This window comes from Eupeodes corollae, chromosome 1 (assembly GCF_945859685.1).
Source record: "Eupeodes corollae chromosome 1, idEupCoro1.1, whole genome shotgun sequence".
Taxonomy (NCBI): domain Eukaryota; kingdom Metazoa; phylum Arthropoda; class Insecta; order Diptera; family Syrphidae; genus Eupeodes; species Eupeodes corollae.
In genome coordinates this window covers 209,924,564-209,946,143 of record NC_079147.1, presented here as the reverse complement: position 1 = coordinate 209,946,143, position 21,580 = coordinate 209,924,564, and the positions used below count along the sequence as shown (strand labels likewise).

Below are 21,580 nucleotides of genomic sequence, written 5' to 3'. Positions count from 1 at the left end.
ATTTTTCTGTCGAAAATCTATTTTCTTTTTGACAAAATCTATATCCTTGGGCTAAGTTTTTTTGTATTTGGATCAAAACTTAATTCAAGCATTTTATCGTCCGTAATTTTTTCACAGCGTTATTATTCAGTTTTTACAATGCATTAAAGCTCCAAAAAACTAGAGCTTATGTTAAATAGAAGCAAATTTAATAAAAAAATTTTAGAGGTGGCTAAGGGCTTACATAATTATGTAATAAATTACACTACTCTTGTTGGTACGTTATCTGACGCAAATGTAGATCTGTAAATGTTTTTAAAATATAAAGGAACCAAACTTCGAATAGAGTATTTATAATCGCTTTTACATTTCCTTATACTATTCACGATTTGAGTGCTGTGTTGGAGCTGGTGGAATTGCTGTCGAACAGAAGGCGGTGACTTGGTAAGGAGTAAACAAAGTTTGCCCGAACCTCAAGAAGCAAAGGTCCCCTGAACATCGCCTAGTTGACAAAACATAAATTGGAAACTTATTTTTTATCAAATATAATTTATAAATAAACAAATTAGGTACATGATTTAAAAAGTTTGTTTTTGAATAGTTTACTATTGAAATTAAATATTATCTTCAAAAACTCTCATTAACAATTCTCTTCCTATAATTTAGAGCCAGTTTGCAGTGCATATACAGTTTTTTAACATCGACTTCCTTGAACTATGATACAATTTAATTCCAAGAACATTTCGCCTAATGCTTTTAGAATTGGACATTTACCCACGAAGTAAAATACATCTTTTCTCACTTGTATATTACATAAAGAGCATAATATTGGTAAATCCTCCCTATGTGGAATAAAGTTAAGAGGTAAGAGTTCACCACGGAGCTTTGCAATCATAGAAATCTCCTCTACACTGTATTCACCCTCTGCTCTGTGCAGAGACCAAGTTGAGGCATTTTCCCCATAAGGCATTTTCCCCATAACACTTTTCCACTTTTGCAATTAGGTGGTACACTGATTCTTTCCGTTGATTGAAATCAAAGTTATCTATATTAAGGTCCATGTCACTCTCCCTAGCTTCATCCATTCTGCATACCATCCTGACCCCTCTCGAATATTTTGAAGTGCCACTATCTTCGGTAACCGGTAATTATTCATATTCATGATTTTGTGCACACAATCAATCTGCATTCGTAGTGTTCGTACAAAGAGTGACTGAAGTCCCTTTCCCAACATTACTATATAGTTCGGAGTATTTGGTGGCAGCCAAAATATCCTTTTTAAGATGTCCACATCTTCATATTGCTTTGCTCCATATACTTGAGCTGCATAGAACAAGATTGATTCTGCTACTGCCTTAAAAACAAAACTTACTACTGTGTGCGATATTTTTGTTTGAGAAACGCCTACTCCAAGATGCGCTGATGGCGGCTTTTGCACTTGTAAACTTTTCTCTCAGATGCGTTTCCATATTTAAATTTTTTGTCAAAATCAATCACTCCAAGATATTTGAACTCTTTGACAATCTCTATATTTTCAGCATTGTAGTTCCATTTTTCATTAATGCAGTTTCTACCTCATCCGTTCTTGCAAATCATGATCTTGGACTTTTCCAAGTTTACTATTAGGTTCCATATATTAAAGTACTCCTAAATCCGTGTTATCATAAGCTGTAGTGATTCTGGAGATGACGCAAGAACCACAATACCATCCGCAAACAAGAGTGAGTGCTTTAATAATTTCTCCCGAGTTTTCGATACCAGCAAGTAAGAAATCGACTAAGTCTTCAATAAATAGGTCGAATAGGTTTGGACTCATCGTACGACCTTGTCTAACTTCTGATTCAGAACAAATCCCACCTTTCTGTACTTAACGCCAATGATATTGACATAAGTGGAAGAATAAAGTGTAATGTCAATATCGTGTTTTTGAGCATTACGATGGAAGCGGAAAAGATATCACCAAGAAAAGACATTGAACGTCGATGTCTTGGACAAAACATCATGGACAGGTAAGACTTTAAGGTAGTTCAGAACTTTGAACTATACCTAGGTACCGCAATAAATTCAGAAAACGACATCAGCGCTTTAATAAAACGGGGAATAATTCTTCCAGATTGCTGCTTCTTTGGACTAAAAAGGCAATTGAGCAGTAAAGTCCACTTTCAAGCTTTAAAGTCACCTTCTATAAGACATTACGGTTAATGTCGGTGACAAAATTTAACAAATATCGTTTCAATCTATTAATCTAAAAAATAAATGTGTGGAGTTGTAGAAATGTGTATTTACATAAACGACCATGAATTGATATAGGTTTACAAATATCAATCATTAAAGGGACTTGGCAAATCTGTCAATTCCAAATGTACCAGCAAATTATTATGTGTTTTTGGAAATGCTGAAATAACTTTCTGTATGATTTCTTTTTATTGTTTACACAAAATTAAACTTAAAATGCTTGAATGTCACTCTTTAAAGTATTGACTTTGAATATTCGAGACAAGATATATGTATGCTGAATAAATTCCTTCGACAAACTATCATTCAGAAACCTTTGAGGGATTATTTTATTGTAAGCATTGTAAGCCAAATGTTATACTAAGTAATCCATAAGTATGAGTTATTAATAAACATACCTAGCATTATCATTTGGTGGAAATATCAGTGAAAACTGAAAACTATCAGGAATAACCAGAAAATATGTACCACGCTTTAAAGTTGCATGTAACGAAAAATATAGAAACACATGAAACCTCCCAACAAATTGTTTTGCTAATAAAAAAGTCATGCAAATGCCTATCTACAATGCACTTTATGTCACTCAGAGTCGGAGTTATTTGTTAAATTAATACAAATTGCGTGATCTCTAACTTTGTTGCAATTCATCGAAAGTTGAATAACATTTTTGCTAAACAAAATATCAACTTCAATCATGTGATATGTTTGTATTTTAGATTCGCACATCCCAACAACAGATTCATTAATAAGAAGAATATTTTTTATTTCTATCAAATGAAACTTGTCTCTTTTGAAATTTAAATGAAGAGACAAAACTTTCCGTCATTTGTTTGTTCAAGTTTATCTATTTTTAAAAAAGCCTTGCATTAAAATATAAAATATAAAAACAAAATAAACCTATGCATCACAATAATAATAATAATTATTGTCAATATAAATTTAATTAAGTCAAATCAAACCAGACCAGATCAGACCAATGGAGCTCTCTTTGTTTTGACACTCGCAATCTATTGTACACACAATTAGAGCCTTCTGTGCGAGTTGAGTTGGAATATGAGAATTATGATGTGCTTTGGTCTAGAAATCCCATTCAACCTTACCAACAACCAAAGGCATACGTGACAAAGCAAAAAGATGTGAAAAGTATCTCTAGAAACCACCAGCAACAACAAAAATAAAAACAAGTATATCTTTATCAAAAGTTGTATCTATGAATCAAAAACCCAAACAAAGAAATTACCACACAGGCAGGGCAGCAACTCACTGAGACTGAGAAGTCGAAACAAAACAATATGGCGTAGACAAAAAAAAACATAAAAACAAAAAAGACCTATAGCAGTTCCACCAGTTCCGTCAGTGAAGATCTTTACTCATCTGTGAGTCATAATGGTCTTGTGGAATCAGGGCCCTATACTTTGTCTATGTTTTACATTACACTGAACGAAGAAAAACTAGTTCTTGATGAGCTAAAGGAAAAGTTTGGTGAGATCGGATCTTGGTTTGTCGTTATCATAACCTTTAAAAATAATATCATTAAAAAAGGCTGGGATGCTAACCTTACTGAAAATTATAAACAAGAATATAAAATTTATATTCATACCTTACAAAATTTAAGAAGATTACAAAATTAATTAAAAAAATGAAATGTGATTGTAGTAAAAGGAAATAAAAATTACTATATCAAAAAGTGTATTTCAGTGTGACCTAGGGCCTCCTCACCCAACTAACTTCTCCATCCAGCTCGGTCCCTATCTAGATGTCTTCAGTTTCCCGCTCCAAGTTTGGTGAGGTCATTTTCCACTTGTGCTCACCACCTGATTCGCTGACTTCCTCTACTGCGCTGTCCTGTGGGTGTGGGTTTGAAGACTTACCGGGCCGGAGCATTTTTTTCCATGCGCTCTACATGACCCAGCCATTTCAGTCGTTGGATGTTAACACTTTAAGTCTACGTCGCTGTACATCCGAAACAGCTCGTTGTTCTGTCTTCTCCTTCACTCAGCTTTTATGCAAACGGGACCGTACACCGTTGCTGTACATCCGAAACAGCTCGTTGTTCTGTCTTCTCCTTCACTCAGCTTTTATGCAAACGGGACCGTACACCGTTGCTTTTGTCATGTTCCATGCTTCTGTGCCGTATAGCACGACGGGGATGATGATGGTCTTATATAGCTACACTTTGGTCCCTCGAGGGACTAAGGTATGTAGAAATTGAGGGCTTTGCAACTCAATTGCTTTCTTAGCCCAAAGAAACAGCGGTTATCAAGAATTATTCGTTTGATCTCAGCGCTGGTGTTGTTTTATGCGTTCATAGCGGGGCCTAGGTAGACGAAGTCTTTAACTTCCTCAAAGTAACTTCTGTCGATGTTGTAGGTCCTTTCTTGATGACAACATATACTTTGTTTTGCCCTTATTAAACCTATTTTGCCGCCTCTCCCTCAATACTCACTAAAGCTCCATTGAGATCACACTGAGTTCTTCCGATTATATTAATGCCATCAGCATATGCTAGTAATGGGACAGACTTCTAGTGTTGACGTGCCCGTTTTGCACTATTCTTTCAAGTACGATGTGGAAGAAATCGCATGGAACCACATCACCTTGAAGCCTTTTTTGACATCGAAGGGTTCTGTTAAGTTGTTATCAACCTTTATGGAGCAGAGCGAATCATCCATGGTCATTCTGCACAAGCGCACGATCTTGACCACACTTATGCGGACGTTCACATATTTTGTAAGCGATGTTAAGTGCCTCTATAGTTGGTGCAATTCAATTTTTCTCAGTATTTCATTTCAAGTTCAAGAAATATTTAAACAAAATATCTTGGAATTTTCTGTTTTCGATTTTAGACCTCATATGACTGCGAAGATTAGTCCACAGTGTGACAGCATGAACAAAAAACTACCTGTGCCATATCAAAGACGTATAAGTGGACGGGCGCAATAAGATAAAACAATTAACAATCAAATTGAAAAGCCAAACACAACGCCGATAATAATTTAAGAAAGCTTGCAGGTTACAGCTTAAAAGTTGACAAGCCTTAAACGAGACATGATCAAATCTACACAGGTTTAAAACAAATCGAGCAGTGGCATTTAATGCTATTTTTAACCTTTGACCCGAATGAGAGTCAAGGTCTGCAAACAGTTCACACCATTACGTAGTTATAGGCAAAACGAGTGACTTACGAGTAACAAACTTTAATTTAGTTAAGTGGGTAGAATTGATCTAGTAACAGATATTCCTCTGAACGAAGCATTAATCTTTGACACAACAGTGTAGACGTGAATATCCCAAGTTCGTCTATTCTTAAAGATCAATCATTAGCTTTTGACTTCTGTAAAATAATCAATTATCAAATTATTTAGTATAAGGAAAGGGAAGTTTTCAAGTTTGAGAATCTTTTATTCTAGTTCTAGGGACCTTGAAACACCGATAAATGTTCAATTCGACAAATCAGAACTTTCTGTGGGAAGTTAACAAGGTGGTTCTTATATCTTATAATCAAAATTTCCGAAATAAAATAAAATAAAATAAAATAAAATAAAATAAAATAAAATAAGGGACAATTAATTAAATTTCTAAAAACACAAACTTTTATTTTAGAAGCACTGAAATCCGATAATATTTCAAGGAAGATCAGAATGCGCGCTCTGAATAATTTCTCGCAGTGTGTTCTTTAAATTGGTTCTTCTCAGCTAAGAACGATTCACTAAAGCGAGTTCTAGAAAAATGTAGATTGTAGTTATACTACGACCTTAAGGTAATATTTAAGTTCAAATAGGTTGGAAAACTATTCTGAATTCTGATCTTTGTCTTCGTAAAAGTACAAAAGCCAACTTGAATAGCGTTCAGCTTCAGGTTTCTATAACAAAAAGAAATTAAATTATAAACATAAAACAGGCGGAGTAGTTAAGGTTCTTATATTCCAATATACGGTGCAGAAAATAAAATTTATAAAATACTGATCATGAAATTCGAGAACATAAAAAGGAAACTCCTCTCTCAATGAACAAGACAATAAAATAGAAAAAAGGTCCTTTAAAATGCGCCACCATCTAACCTACCTACCACACTTCATCTTGCATCCTTATACAGTTTATAAACGAAACATATTTTTCAATGATGATTGATGGCGGACATGGGTTTAAGTGGTTTTTAAAGAAAAACAGCTGTTTGGACCTTTTAGTTTTTTTTTTTGGAAATATGTATGTATATTCAAGGGCAACAATATTTGAAGGACCCATTATGGAGCGGAAATAAACAAGCGAGAAACGGAAATGATCACAATCTGAACTGAAGAGGTAAGAGGTTTATGTGTAAAATAAGGTATAGTGTAGAGTTACAACTTAATGGAGTGAGAAAGTAAAATTTGCTAAAACTAAATATTTTTTTAAATTAACATAAAAACGGATTTGGAAAACGAAAGGAGTACAACTTTCTACCAACTAGTTCCATAGAACTCGAAAAGGTGGCGTTAGATTTCAGTTGGGTTGAGTTCTATTCAAATGTGATCTTTAATTGAAAGGGTCAGTTTTCAAAAACCGGAACTAATATACGAAGATATTAGAAAACGAAGAAAGAAGGAAAAAGGGGAAAAGAAAACTTGTTTTGGTAATGGGTTCAAAAGGTAGTTAAAAATTCTTAACATAAAGAATGTTACACTATCGCAAGCAGACATCATTACACCTGCTATTTAATTTTTGGTTAGGTAATAACAGGTGGCACATTTTCATAGGTTATTTTTCAAAAAAAAAATCAGTTTGGTAAAATACAACTACTAAAATGGGCAGGTTTAAAATCTAAGGACATTTTCTTACCAAACAGTGCCCTAATTTACGATTGGGGGTACAAATTTCAGTGAGGGTAGCGGATGAAAAAACTTTTTCCAATTGACACTAATGAAAATTTTGATCAATGTGAAAAATTAATACTTTGTGATGAACTCATAGAGAACAAAGAAGATATATAACGGGTGCTTTTTAAGACGTGTGGTTTTTAATCTGTCAATAGTTTTTACGGAATTGGTCTTTTTGACAGCTGTCACTATTTTATTTATGCTCAGTCTGGTTTGTCATTTTATAATGAATAGAATTTCGCCAAACAACGTTTACAAATCTTGTAAATATATTACAATTTAGTGATTACAAACTTTTGTTGCGGGCATTATCACGCGTCGAATGACTGTGGCGTGCCCTTTAAAATTGTACGATTTTAGGCCGCTGGACTGATTTTTGTTTGGCTGTATGAAGTCGCTTAAACCATAATGACAAACCCTTATCTTTATAAAAGGCTTAATTTTTGGCCATAACAGTAAATAATATGCGTTTTATTTCTTCTTGGAAACTACACGTTGAAAACATGCAACCTTTAGAATGTAATCATCTAATATTGAACCTTCTGTAAGTTCTTTGGTAGTTAATCTATTGTAGCTTTAGGTTCGTAATTCACGTCTTGTATACTGGAAAAATAAAACCAAACTAGTTTTTTGAAATCACTTATAACGCATTCAATTTGTTAAAACAACACAAATATTTACAAATTTAAAAACAGTATATACGATGTTCAAATAAAGGATTTCACTTTGATATTAAAAAGGCAACATTTTTTAAAAGACGTCAATAGATGTTTATTTTTCTGTAAAGAAGAATGTTAATAATAGGCAACGTAAAATGTGTTCGAACATATTTTTTGTTAACACTATTAACACGAGACTGTGATAGAAATGCGTTTCATTGAAATCTTCGTCTTTTAAACGTCATCTGTTAGGGCATATTTTTGAAACATTTCACTAAAAATGCATATTTTTGAATTTTTGCTTTCAAAAAGCATATTTCTGCATATTTTAAAGGCATGTAAATATAAAAACAAAGCAAAATAGGAACGAAGAATGAAACGCAACAGTTTTTTTGGACAATCTTCTAGTGATTCAAAAAATACAGATTTTGAAAAAAATTAGTGTCGTTCTTTTTTGTGGGCAAACAATTCTTTTAGAAAGAACCCTTCGCTAAAAAAATGTAAACAATTTGTAAAAAAAAACAATCGATGCAATCAAATCAAATTGATTTTTATGGGTTTCAATGGACGAGACAACAGACTTAGCGAACAGATATGTTGCAAATGGTATCATTGGAATTTTGGATCCAGATGAGACGTTCGCTAAAGAAACATTTGTATTAAATGTAGTTCAACTGGAAATGAAAAATCATTCACCCATTATCGCACGGCTCTTCGGTCAGTTGGTTACAATTCTGGGTGAAGATTTAAAAAAAGACTCGATCTACCTTTTTTATCAGATGTTGTATATGATAAAAGCGACACAAGCTATTCAAGTTTTCCACCCAAAAATAATACATGTTACATGCCTCACACTTCACCGCGTATGTAAAAAAATTAGAAGTATGCTGACATTGATAGCTTGATAGCAAATGATAAAAAGTTTTTTCAAAAGCTCCATCCAGATTGAAAACTCTTAGAGACATAGAACCTGGACTGTAACTTCCTCCAAAACCAATCATAACGCGGTGGCTCGAAGCGGTGAACTACTACGCCAAGCATTTTGAGAAGATTCTTCGGATTTTTGATACTTTTTGGCATCACGTGGTTTATCGCTAAATTCCAGCACACAAATTATAAATGATGCGGTGAAGACAATCTGCTGTGAAATCAGTGAAGAAAAAAATAGAACATTTAATGGAAAAAAATTCTGGCTTCAAAAAAGTAAAAATAATTGCAATGGCTTTGTCAGGAGAGAAATCCATAGCAGTTGAAGAATAGCCAATTGCTGAAGTTTTAGCATTCAAATACGCTCCAATCATTTCTGTTACGTTGAACGGAGCTTTTCCAAGTATAAAAGTGTTTTTCGATCAAACAGACAAAGCTTAGTTTTCAAAAATTTTAGTGAAATGTTAGTTATTTACTGCAACTTGATATTTCAAAAGCATTTGGTAGAGTTTGGCACCAAGCTCTCTTATCGAAAATGTTTGCTTTTGGTATTGATGAATCGCTTCTTCGTTGGATTAAAAATTAATTTTCTTATCGTTCAATACAAGTTGTATTAGATGATTTCAAGTCTGAAATTCATAAAATAAATGCTGGTGTCCCCCAGGGCTCCATTTTGTCTCTGAATCTCTTCCTTATGTTCATAAATGATCTTTGGTCTTTCACTTCTAATACATTAAACTGTTTCGCCGACGACAGTACCCTCAGCTTTTCATATTCGTTTCTAGATTCACATCCTTGTTCTTCGGATGTGGGACTTCAACGGCAGTGTATGATAAGCTCCTTAAATACTGATCTTGACAGCATTGTCCAATGGGGAATCAAAAACCGTGTAGAATTGAATGCTTCGAAAACTCAATGCTGCCTCCTGTCGTTAAAGCGTAACGCACCCCCGATGCCACTATATATAAGTGGCACTTGCATCCAGGAAACCAATCAACTATCAGTACTCGGTATGTGTATTAAAGATCACCTCTTATATAATGATCACATATTCAATATCGCTAAAAATGCTGCCAGGTGCTTAGGACTTCTCCGACGATGCAAGAAATGTTTCACCTCTTCTGATCTGGCCATAATCTACAAAGCTTTCATCCTTCCATATCTGGGCAGGTGCCCCCAAAACAAGTTTAAATTTCCTAACGCTCGCGTGTTTAAATATAAATATATAACGGGTACAAATAACCCCTTGAGTGCTTGTGAATTAATTTGCTTTGTTAACTTTGTTTTCTTTTTCTTTCTTAAATAATATATGTGTGCGAAGTTAAACTATTCGCCATTAAACAATTATTTCGTATGTTTTATTTTTCTTCAGAAAGTTAGAGTGAAAAAGAGTTTTGATTTTTTGTTGTTTGATTTGTATTCTTCTCATTAATTAATTTCCTAAAGAAAATAACGCTTCTTTAAAACATTTTTTACATTTATTGAGCATATTTTGAGAGCATATATTTGGTATTTTATAAGCGCTTAAAACTAGTTTTTTAGGACATATTTTTGGTTGCCCTAGTTATTAACAATAGAAAACGATATTCACTATATCCTTTTTATAATATTCTCTATGATCAAATCCAAATTTGGGGCATTTTAGAAATTCCATCTTTTAGGTTGTAAATCAATTGTAGGACAATGAGATCGTATTAAATCACAAAATCTCGCTGTCAACTTCTGAGAACAAACACAGTCAGAAAACTTTTCTTCCAAAATTGCGAAAAAAAATGTTGACCATTTTTTAATGATTTTATCAAATGTCAAAATATGACATTATTAAAAGTACTAGCTGATCTAACAGGAGGTTATTGGTAATAAAACCTCTCTTTGTAAGATTCTGTCCTTCGTTTCTTATCGCATCCCAAATAATTTAACTAAGCTAAGAAAACATTTATTAATAATTTGTACATTTGGTTCCATGGAAGTTTCAGGACTTGATGTTCACATTCACTTTTCAACTTTCTCCTTAAATAATTTAACTTAATACTTTCGCCCAGAGGAAAGTCATTACTAGTCATTACTATGCCCTCGAACCGATCTTGGATAGTACTGTCAACGACAAATACAGAGCTTTGTTTTTTTAGCGTACTTCGCGAATTTAAAATTCCCTGCCATTACAATATTCTGGAATTCAAAGCCATTGTGCGCTGAAGTTCACTACCTTTCAAATCCTCTCTCTTCTCTTTATAATTATAGAACTGTGGCATAAAAAGGGTACTAAGAAGCCTCCACACAATGTAGATCAATTTTTACTTTACTCAATTGAATAGGTTTGAGTTTGGATTGATATTAGATCAAATAAAACCGTTGATGTTGAGATTCATTTCTTCATAAAATTGTTGGCCGCCAGTGTTCATTTATACAAATTGGAATAACGTGAACACAATCTTAACATGACTCTAAGAAAGTATATTTTTAAACAAAATAAGAATAAAATGACTAATTAAGCTGCACTACTTTCGATAGATATTATTTCTGAGAATACGGAATTCAAATTAAAGTAGATATCTTTGTATGTTAATCTTATGAGTGATTAAACAATTTATAAGGTAGGTATACCTAAGCTACATAAAATTAATGATGATGATGAAATATGCAATAACACTTCTAATTAAGTAAATATAAATACGTTTGTAGGTAGGTAGGTATGAATTAACGATTAGTCATAATATCGGTCCATAGGAAAGTGACAAAGTGACAACTTGATGACGTGAATGAATATGAATTATATTTATAACCATCATCATCATCATTGATATCTACCAATTTCAAGTGATTTTGAAATGTATAACGTGACTGTCTCACTTTTCATTCACAATAGTTTCAAACTTCATTTAATTTAATGTTTAATATAAAGCTATCTATACATAATTTTGTTATCTATTGGTTATCATTTTTTGTTTGTATAGATGATAAACAGTCTTGAACGGAAGTTAACTCTTTACATAAATTACCTGCAATAAATGTTGATTATTATAGCTGTCAAGTGTTTGTGTTGTATTTATTTATTTTTTTCTTTTTTTTAACCGGAATTGATAATGTTAATATATATGTTTTAATATATCACGCACGTATTAAAAATAAAAATATGTAGAATAATTAAAAATATTGATTGTGAATGACGACATCATGTTGAAATTTTGTTTATTTATTTCTTATATTATTTTTACAGGGTGCACGCTATTTCTTTCAAAAATTACAAAAATGCAATCATTGAAGTAAGATTATTTATTAATGTCTTATCTAGTTCAGGGTGTATAAATGTCTATGAACTGCCATTGTTTGTAACGGCTGTGATATATTACGGACAGACAAAATGTCCCCTTATTACAAAAATGCATAACAACTTATTAGCTTCATTTAATTTTCTTTTTTATGTTTGCTCTCTCTCGATTACTTATAGAGTTGAATATACAGCTAAGTTCAGAGTCTCCAAATACTGTTTTGTGTGTAGTGTAGGTTAGGTATTGTAAGTGCTATGAATTATAGATATTCATAGGTATTTAGATACATCTAGAATCGTGAGTAGACACAAACATGCAACCTACGTTACACCAAGGTCAGGTTTATAATTTATAATCTACTCAAATAGGTATAATATTTTGCACTTCAGTTTTCCCAATTGAACTTAGCATATTTTAACATTTTATGTGTCGTGTTTTCACGATAGGTATTTCCAATAAAAATAAACGACTCTGCGAGTAACAACAATAAATAAATATAAATATATGTCTACTCTTTCTGAACTTAAACTAATAAATAATTAATTAAGAATCGAAAATAAATCTATCGTGCGCATAATAATTGTTGATTTACGACGCTTTTTATCGTCTAGAAAATCCGCTTAGTAATGTTTCTGGGGAGATTACAGAAATATCTGTGTACCTACCTAAAAAAAAAAAAATCGCTAAGTTTAGAAAAAGGCAATTTATTGTCGTGCTAGTACACTATTTTTAACAATGTCACCGATATTAATGGTTAACCAACGGCAAATTAAAAAGCAATAAATCTTTCAATTACAGATTTTTTAATCCGGCTTCGAGAATTGGAAAGCTTAGGGCTAATTTTTTTGACGAAGTTCTAGTATAAACTAAAAATTCGATCTGGCAATTCTCGGTTTATTTTTCACTTGTTTGAATGGAACTGAATTCTAAGGAGTTTTTTTTGTTGCTATTTTTGTAGCAAGTTCTAAATGCAAAATTCTGACATTTTACGAACAAAATCAAAAAAATGAGTTAATTTTTGCTGCAGCGGATATTAATTTGAGGATTCAGTTTTAGTATTCTTACATTTTTCGAAATAAGAATTATGTTTTTGTGCTTTATTGAATTTCGACTAAGATTGTTGAAATTTCAAATTATTCTATTTTTTATAAATTAACACATTTCGATTTCATTTGTCCACTGTTTTTTAAAAACTCAAACCCTTCATTCAGATGTTAAAGTCCTGCAATGATTATAAGAAATCTTGTGTTTAATAGATTCAGCCAAAATATTATTATCGAGATGAAAAATGCAACAATATTGATAAAAGTTTAGTGTTTTTAAAAGATACACATAATGTCAAAACGGGCGTCTTGTCTTCTTTAAACGGATTTATAAATAACGACGTTATTAATAGCTCATGCCTATTTGTGCACACTCAGTGGTCGTGGTCATTATAAACGCTAATATGAATAATGTTCTATCACCCTTTGATATGAAAAACTTGTAATAGTTTAGTGGGTTTAAACGCATATTTAACTTTTATACTTTATGAAATTGTCAAAGTTCACAACATTTTACATTATTAAACTCCTATTTAAGACTTTTTGGCAAACCGTCAATTTTTGTATTTATTTTATAAAAATATTTTAGTATTGCATATTAAATGTGGTCTGAAATTTAATCAAAACCCAAAATTATTCTTAAACTTAGACCTTTGGAAGAAATAAAATCATTGCTAAACCGAGTTCTAACATCCTAAACCCCAACATTTGAGGGACTAAAAAAGCAAAGTTTTATCTAAAACTGGGATCTAAAGAAATTAAAAACGGTTTTAGAACTTGAGGAAGAAATCAGTTATAACACAATCAAATTCTAATTTACCAATAATCCGAGTTTCGAAAACTAGAAATTGACTGTAAGAGTAAGCAATAAGAATTAAAAAAAATTATAACAAATTTCAATTCGTTACAATTTAATAAAAAGAAATAATAAATTAGTAAACTTTGGAAGATAAAGACTTTTTATGCATTTTTCGGAAGTTGCTTTTATGAGTAGGCACCATGATAGGAAAGCCACAAGAAGACTTAAAAAATATTACACGGTAAATTCGAAACGGTCAAAACTAATTTAAACCAAACAACTTTTTGAAAGGTGTTTTTATTTTTTTTTAAACTTACCTCTTGATTGAATAACACGCAGTTTCAAAAATTAAAAATAATTTTTACCACAAAAGAGGCCTAAGTGAAAATAAGTAAAAAGTATTCGTCAACTGTCATCTTTATTGCGATTAGAAAATTGCATTGGTCATTTCAAGGACTGGTACAAGAAAATTGAGATGAAATTTGTTATTGTAACGGAAACTATGAATATTGGCATGACTCTATTTCTATTGTTGTTCTAATAAAAGTCTAGTTAAAAATTAGCTGTGTTTTAATCGTCTGTCCAATATTTGCTTCACACTCAAAAACATAACACATTTTGTGCAAAAACAACACGTATTCATTTTGCATATATTGAATTAATTATCTACATTGTTTTAATCGCCTTTTTGTCTAGGGTTTCTTAAACTATTGCTACGGACCCAGCCATGTGAAATCATATTTTTGCAATAAAAATAAATAAGCTTAATAAGCTTTAGGCCTTGAACTGACTATTTGCGACAAATTTGAAGTTCTTGCTCCAATATCAGTTCAAGTTTTTTAAATATTATATGGGGTCCTTTATTTTTTGGCTTAGAAAGTAAAGCTTAGTCAGCATGCGATTCTTTTGACAGCTTCATGAAATAACTCCTCAAGAAATAACCCTACAAAAATGCAATAACACCCCGAATTGAAGATTTATTGCATTATGAAATTAATAAACGAAAAGGCATGCAACATGTCCCAATAAATTATGAAATAAGTTCACAAAAATGATTGAAACAGGTACCCAACATTCTACCATTTTCTTACCACTTAATTTTTTCTCCAATGCACTTTTCAGTCGGTGCGGTCGCTCTTTGTGCGCGTTTCGACCGTTGACACCGCGTGCACCGCCCGCCAGTGAAACTTCGAGAAATTGGTCTTTACAATAGTGAAATAATTCAAATGTTCAAAAGTTTTTCGTAATGCATTTTGACAAAGTGAAGTAAGGCCAAATTATTTTGAGAAATAAGACCAACTCATTTCACCAAAGGGCACCCAGCATTACGGTAAGTAATGTGTGGAGTTGTTCCATAGAGCCTCTCCCGAATTTATTTTTTTTGCATTGTTTGCTGGTAGTATCTCGAAAATAACTTGATTAATTTTGGTTTTAAATGCATCTAGACTTCGGGTTTTTTATGTAAACATGATTTCGCATGAAATTGGTGGCCCATTGAATGCCGAGAAATCTTTAGCAACACTTGCAGCAACAATATTTTTGACTGAGCGTGCTAAACGATGATGAACAATATTCAAGACTTTAGTAATGCTTCCACTTTTTCATTATTCATCCGCTTTATTGCGATGTCTGTTATGTGACGCCCATAATCATAGCTTAATTTCCGAAAATAAGATTCATTATACACAACACTTTTATAGTAAGTAATTTAAACTTAGAGCGTTTTTCAATTCTCAAGTAATTGCCTTGAAAGCGCAATCATTCAACGCTCTTAACTTGTGACAGCGAACAAATTTTGCCAAAAATCGAAACCTGCAATAGTGGTTATTGAAAAAATGTAGGTTAAAAACGGATGTGCCCCTATTATATAAATTGAAAAAAAAAATATCCAAACTAGAAGTACATCTGTACATACTAATTGAAAACCAATTTAAAAAGAGATATAGCAGCTTTTCTTATTCATGTAAAAAGTCTGAACACCTGTAGGATTTGAATTAATTAATAAATCCACCAAATCTTCATTTATAATCGTTAATAAGTCCCTGAAGCAATTTTGTTAAACATTTCATCAGATTTTGTTTTCTTCATTTATGTTTTAAATGTTTTTTAATGTATTGTGTTGGTTAACATTTCTGTAAGCCTTACAAATTGAGGGCTTTTTATCTTCAATGTTATTAAGCATCGTCTATGACGTCAAACAGTATTAACTAAATCCATGTATTAAGATTAAGAATGAATGCAAATTTTTACAAGAATATTTATTTGTGTTGCAAATATAATATAAATTTACATATGGTAATGAATTCAGAGTTGATTCCATTTCTAGATCCTTGAGCGAATTAAATAAAATATGTGAATGATTAATATTCATTCGAGAAAGGTGAATAATTTTGAAGTACTTAGTGGAAATGTCAACATTAAATTTTAGGTAAAAAATTAATTTTTATCTTAAAATTCAATTTATCACAAGCGGTTTGATAACTTCTTTTTAAAAGTAGCTACCATACCGCTTCCGCATGTAGAAGTATTAAAATTTAAAGTATTCGAACCAGAAGATTAACTATAAGAAGTGAATCAAAACTGCATTCTTTGCATAGATACCTATATTTCAAATCACTGATTTCATCCTCTGCCGCCGCATAGATCCTATCAAGCTTACACATAAGGTTTCTATTATAAGAGAAAATACTTAAAGTTGCATTTTCTTCCTCCAACCTACCTACACACAAAATTTAAATACATCATTTATTTCAAACTAGTTTATTTAATTTGATCTCCCATCTTCTAACAGCAAACTTCATACATACATATCTTACCAAGCTTAGGTTGATATATAAAAATAGGTAGTTTTATTTTATACCGCCTGAGGCTTAAAAATAAACAATCTCTCTAAGTCAATTATAAATATGTCTTTTCTTGTTTTTAAAGATTTTCTATTTCCGATAAGACTCTACTTGTCTAGAGAGCCTATAACACCATCATATAAAAATACAAAAAGATACAAAAATGGAAGAAAAGTAGAAAACTAACTCTTCATACAGAAAAAACATTAACTTCATAGGTACCTAGCGTACGTACGAGTATATACTTTCGTGCAGGCTTATAGTGAATGTCATCTTTACTACTTAAAGTATTCGAATCGCAGTTAACTTGGTTTTCAAGTATCGACTTCCCTTCCCTTCCTCGAATTGACTTCACTTGAAAGCAGCAGCTCAACGGAGCTATTTACAATCTAAACTCATCTTTACCACTCTGGTATTGTGCTACTACTTCAACAACAGTGGGACAAAACATGCATCTGAAATGATAAATTGATATTTTCAAACAGAGACTTACAGACTCTGAACAACTGACATTGTCTTTCATTCTGCCTTCCCTTCATTGTAGCGTGTTCCAGGCGAACTTTTGGCGATTAAAGAAGTGTTGTCCTAGCTAAAGGAAAACGTGATATAAACATCTGATATACCTATTTTCTCAGATAGCTAGGCCGCTATCAAATCTATGAACTCTGTCTATATAAACTCTAGTCCAGTCCAGTCCGTAACTACCGATCATCTATAATGGAGATAGCACAACATTTTAATACTCAATTTTGTAGGTTGCCGGGCCATAGTGGAATTCCAGGAAATTGTAAGGTAGATGAATTTGCCAGAAATACTACAGTACGACCCATTCTACCACGTTTGGATACCGTACCAATCGGTACATGTAAATTATTGCTAAAAGACGCTATGAAGAAGGCAAACATGACGTAAAATAACATCAACACGTGTGAAGTCACAAAAAACATCTGGCCTACACTTGATTTAAAGCTATCAAGGTTCTTGCTAAATCTAAGCAGATCGCATATAAGCTCGATAACCGGGCACTCTCTAATAGGAAAGAATGACTTTTGAACAAGCTGCACGGATATGGTTGAGGAGGAAACAGTTCTTCCTCTGCACATGGTGTGCTCTAGCTCAAAAACTCAAGACTAACCTAGGAGAATTTTTCTATGACAGTCTCAATAATATTAACATAATCAATCCTCTACATTTCGTAAGGGATTCAAACTCTTTTCATTGAGCTTAGAAGAAAGCCTCAAGATTCATGTGGTATCACAATGGGCCAATAAACTACCTAACTACCTAACCTAACCTGTGTCCGCCTTGTTTAATGGAACATTGCCTGAAGCTCCAAAGTGGAAAATTGCTTAAAAAAGTAAACTTGAGAGTATTGTTATCAAACGTTCTGCTTTTTTAAAGAAAATCAATAATGTTAAATGTGAAAAATTGAAAAACTTTCCAATGCATTTGTAACCATAAATCAATAGACAAGTCCCCTAAAATTCGACCCTAACTTGCTCTTATTCTTCAAAATGCTATTCTCAAAATGTTAGTATCAGTAGAATTCCTAGACCAACAAATCTTTCACATACTTTAAATATCTATCAATGTATAATACATCGTAAACGTTTTGAATTTATAACTACTGCTTGGTCTACTGTAAAACAAGAAAACAAAATAGAACCCTCAAGGTCTAAACAAAAACAAAAACCTCGATCAGCTGCTCTTCCATCAACCATCTGTAACTGAACATGAAACTGGTTCTAAGTCTACAGTAACAAAAAGAAAACAATATTCCCCTATCGTAAATTGTTTAAAAGGGAAACCGATCATTTTGAATGCCTTTCATATGGCGAAGCCGATCACTAAAGGTACCTTTTAATAAAAGTGACCAGCTGCACGAATATTTTTTATTTAAACACAAAACTTAATAGGAAAAAAGTATTCCAATAAAATACTCATCTACTTGTTTTTATCTATTTTAATTGCAGACATTTCAAAACAACATGAATGAACTTCTCAAATAAAAAGGGGGTGCCAATTAACTGCAGCACGTATGCAGAAGGACATATTGAAGCCTTAAGAAGCACTCTTGGAAATAAACAAGGTAAGATGATTTCTGTAGCTGTTTTAGAAAATAATAATGAAATGTCAATATATAAGTAACTTCTTAACAAAGCGTATTCAGGGGGGGGGGTAAAAATCACCAACAAACCTTTAGTAATGCTTTGAATTATTTCCATAAGATCTATTCTGAGAGAAAGAGCCAATATTTAGGTTCTTTAAAAGTGATAAAAGATCTCCATTTTGATACTAAATTTTTAAATTCCTAAAACTCACTTTTGTATTTTATTTTCTTTAAAACTGATTTTCTATTGAACTCAATAACTTTGAGGGTTTTAAAAAACGAAAGAAATCTGATTTTCGAAATGAATTCGTTTAGGTGCATTGGAGATTTAAACACAAATTTCAAGAATATAAGTGTCCCACAAACAGCAAAAGTGACATTTGTTTAACTAGTGGCTAATTAAAACGCCATCAACGTTTCCTACCTATAAAAGCTTTGCACCTCTCGAAAATTGAAGTGAAACAAGAACGTGTAGTTTGTGAGTGCTCAACTTATTTGTTTACCTTAACTTGTTTTTATTTAATTTTTAGAAAAACTGTGTACTTAAATGCACCTATTTCCTTAAATTCAAGAACCAAATATTGTTCTCTCTACACTACAATTTGCAAGTTTTTTTGACTAATTTAAGATCAAAATATTTGCAAAAGTTTTGCTCAAAACAGATATTTTTCAGAATTTGTCTTCTTACATTAGCTCCAAATTACGAATAAGCAGACTGATAACGATAGTAATAATAAACTCCCAAAAATTATGTTTTATTTTCCTACGAAAACAGATCACATTTTCTGGCGAACTTCCTCATTGCCTGGGTTTACACATCTATATTTTTGTAGCGTTCTTCTTATTTATAGAAAAATATTGTTTTTGGAAAAAGCTATATTTCAACACAATTTCTAACATCTCTGCATTAAATGCACCAAAAACCCTATAAACTATTGTATTTTAGTTTCTAAATATTTTGTGTTTAGAATCCTGTTGGAATCTTGGAATGCTTTCATAAGTAGTGAGTCACCCAAATTAAATAGTTAGACCATATCTTGCTGAACAGCAGTGTTCCTAAATAATCAAACAACTAAAGTTGTCCTTAACCCCTTGAAAAATGTAAATTTAAGGTTAAGACTCACGTTATGGCATTTAAATATTGTCATTTTAGAAAATTAAAGAACTTTTTCAAGTGGTGTGTGATCCTCCAGGCTCTGATTGAAAATCTGGAATAATCTTTGCTTCTTAAAGCTTAAATATGCCCCAAAGACGTGACAAGATATTTTTAAAAGTAAAAGATTTTCCAATATGAGGTTTCTTTTCGATATTTAAAAAAAAAAAAGTTTTTTAACACAGGTACATAATTAATAATTTCATACTAACATACTACTGCAATGGTAACAATAACCACAATGATCAGCAAATCCTTTAAAAGAGTTTACAGTAACTTTGCGAAGTTATATCCTCTATAACTTCACTAAATTTAATTTAAAGATATTTTATCGATCGCGGAGTATGGGCAGATACATTATCTCTTAGGTGATTCCAACAACATCTCTGTGGCCCTGTGGTGGTTTCCTATTCAAAAAACGTAAGGAAACCTTTCTTTCAAAACTGTGAACCAAAACATTCAAGCAGTCCTTTGGCTCTGTCGTTTGTCAAATTGCAAAAGATGCAAATTGCTCGATTAGTGTTTTTCAAAATACACTCCTACTGAAAAACTTTAAAGAGGTTACCTAGTTAAGTTGGTATTCCTCCACTATCCCTAATCATTTGGTCACACTGGTTTATATCTGTCTATACCTCTTATAAAATACTACAATGTTGCGTGTGCCTGATGTTGTATAGCTTAGGTATAGGTACGTTACGGCTATACGTGCAAAGTCACTGTAAATTAAGAAACGGATGTAGAAAACGAAGACCTTAAATGATATTATTTACCCTTTAATCCCCATGTTACCTTCCCTTTCACACTCCATACAACGCAACAAACGAAAACGTAGGGAAAATAAAGTTTTTATATCATTGATGATTCGGGGACGTATAATTTTTTGCCAAAAGGATTTATCAACAAAAAATGTGACAATAAATATTTTCTTCTATTTAAAGGAATACTCATTTCTTCCCACCTTTTGAAAAAACCCTTTTGTAAAAATATGCAGGTCTTTCGAAACTGAGCTGGTTGAATGCCAGGCATCTGCTTTTCTGAATCGATTTTTTGTGTAATCTTTTGATAAACAAAGAAAACCTTTTTATCGCTCTCACTAACTATTGTGGATTTTTCTTTGTCTTCAACGTTTCAAAGGTTGCGGATGCAATAATGACAAGTTCTGAATTGTACATAATACTCGTAAAAAGAAATACACACTGAAATTTAATCGAATTATAATTCCGTGTATCTAAGAGCTACGATTAACGATATAATAATGAAGGTTTTTAAAATTCAAAAGGTCCTAGATGCGAAAGTAAAAGGATTTCTATTCCTACAAGCTGCTTTCGACACTTTGGATATTTAACAACTCAATTATCTCTTGATTGGAAGACTTTAAAAGAATTTTTCATAAGTTCTTTTATGTAGAAATTTGTTTAAGCTACACAACGTATCAATTCATTTGAACTTTAAACTTTATCATTAGAGAAATATTCATCACTATCTGTTTTGAGGGAGTTTAAACCCCCATTCGAATTGATAACAGTTTTTATTCAATTTTCGTTTTTTTTTTTTTTTTTATGGAATTCACAATATATGTTTCTGTACAGTATTTGAGGGAAAAGATATTCATAATGTGAAATCTAGAAAAACGCCTATAGTCAGACGAATTCTCCCTTCTTCAAAACTAGAATCAACCCTAATAGGCATGTATTTGTTCAAGTTCTTT

At 32.2% G+C, this 21,580-nt stretch overlaps 1 protein-coding gene and 1 long non-coding RNA gene across 2 annotated transcripts in view; one reads left to right on the top strand and one right to left on the bottom strand.

The window, feature by feature from the left end:
- The window catches only part of LOC129939602 (uncharacterized), a 30,468-nt gene extending 18,489 nt beyond the window's left edge, over positions 1–11,979 (bottom strand). Inside the window, exon 1 of the mRNA XM_056047677.1 lies at positions 11,655–11,979. The gene's annotated coding sequence lies outside the window, so the exon portion shown is untranslated. The remainder of the gene's footprint in view (positions 1–11,654) is intronic.
- The window catches only part of LOC129939603 (uncharacterized), a 111,994-nt gene that overhangs the window by 79,334 nt on the left and 11,080 nt on the right, over positions 1–21,580 (top strand). Inside the window, exon 3 of the long non-coding RNA XR_008780556.1 lies at positions 18,583–18,698. This is a non-coding gene — a long non-coding RNA (uncharacterized LOC129939603). The remainder of the gene's footprint in view (positions 1–18,582; positions 18,699–21,580) is intronic.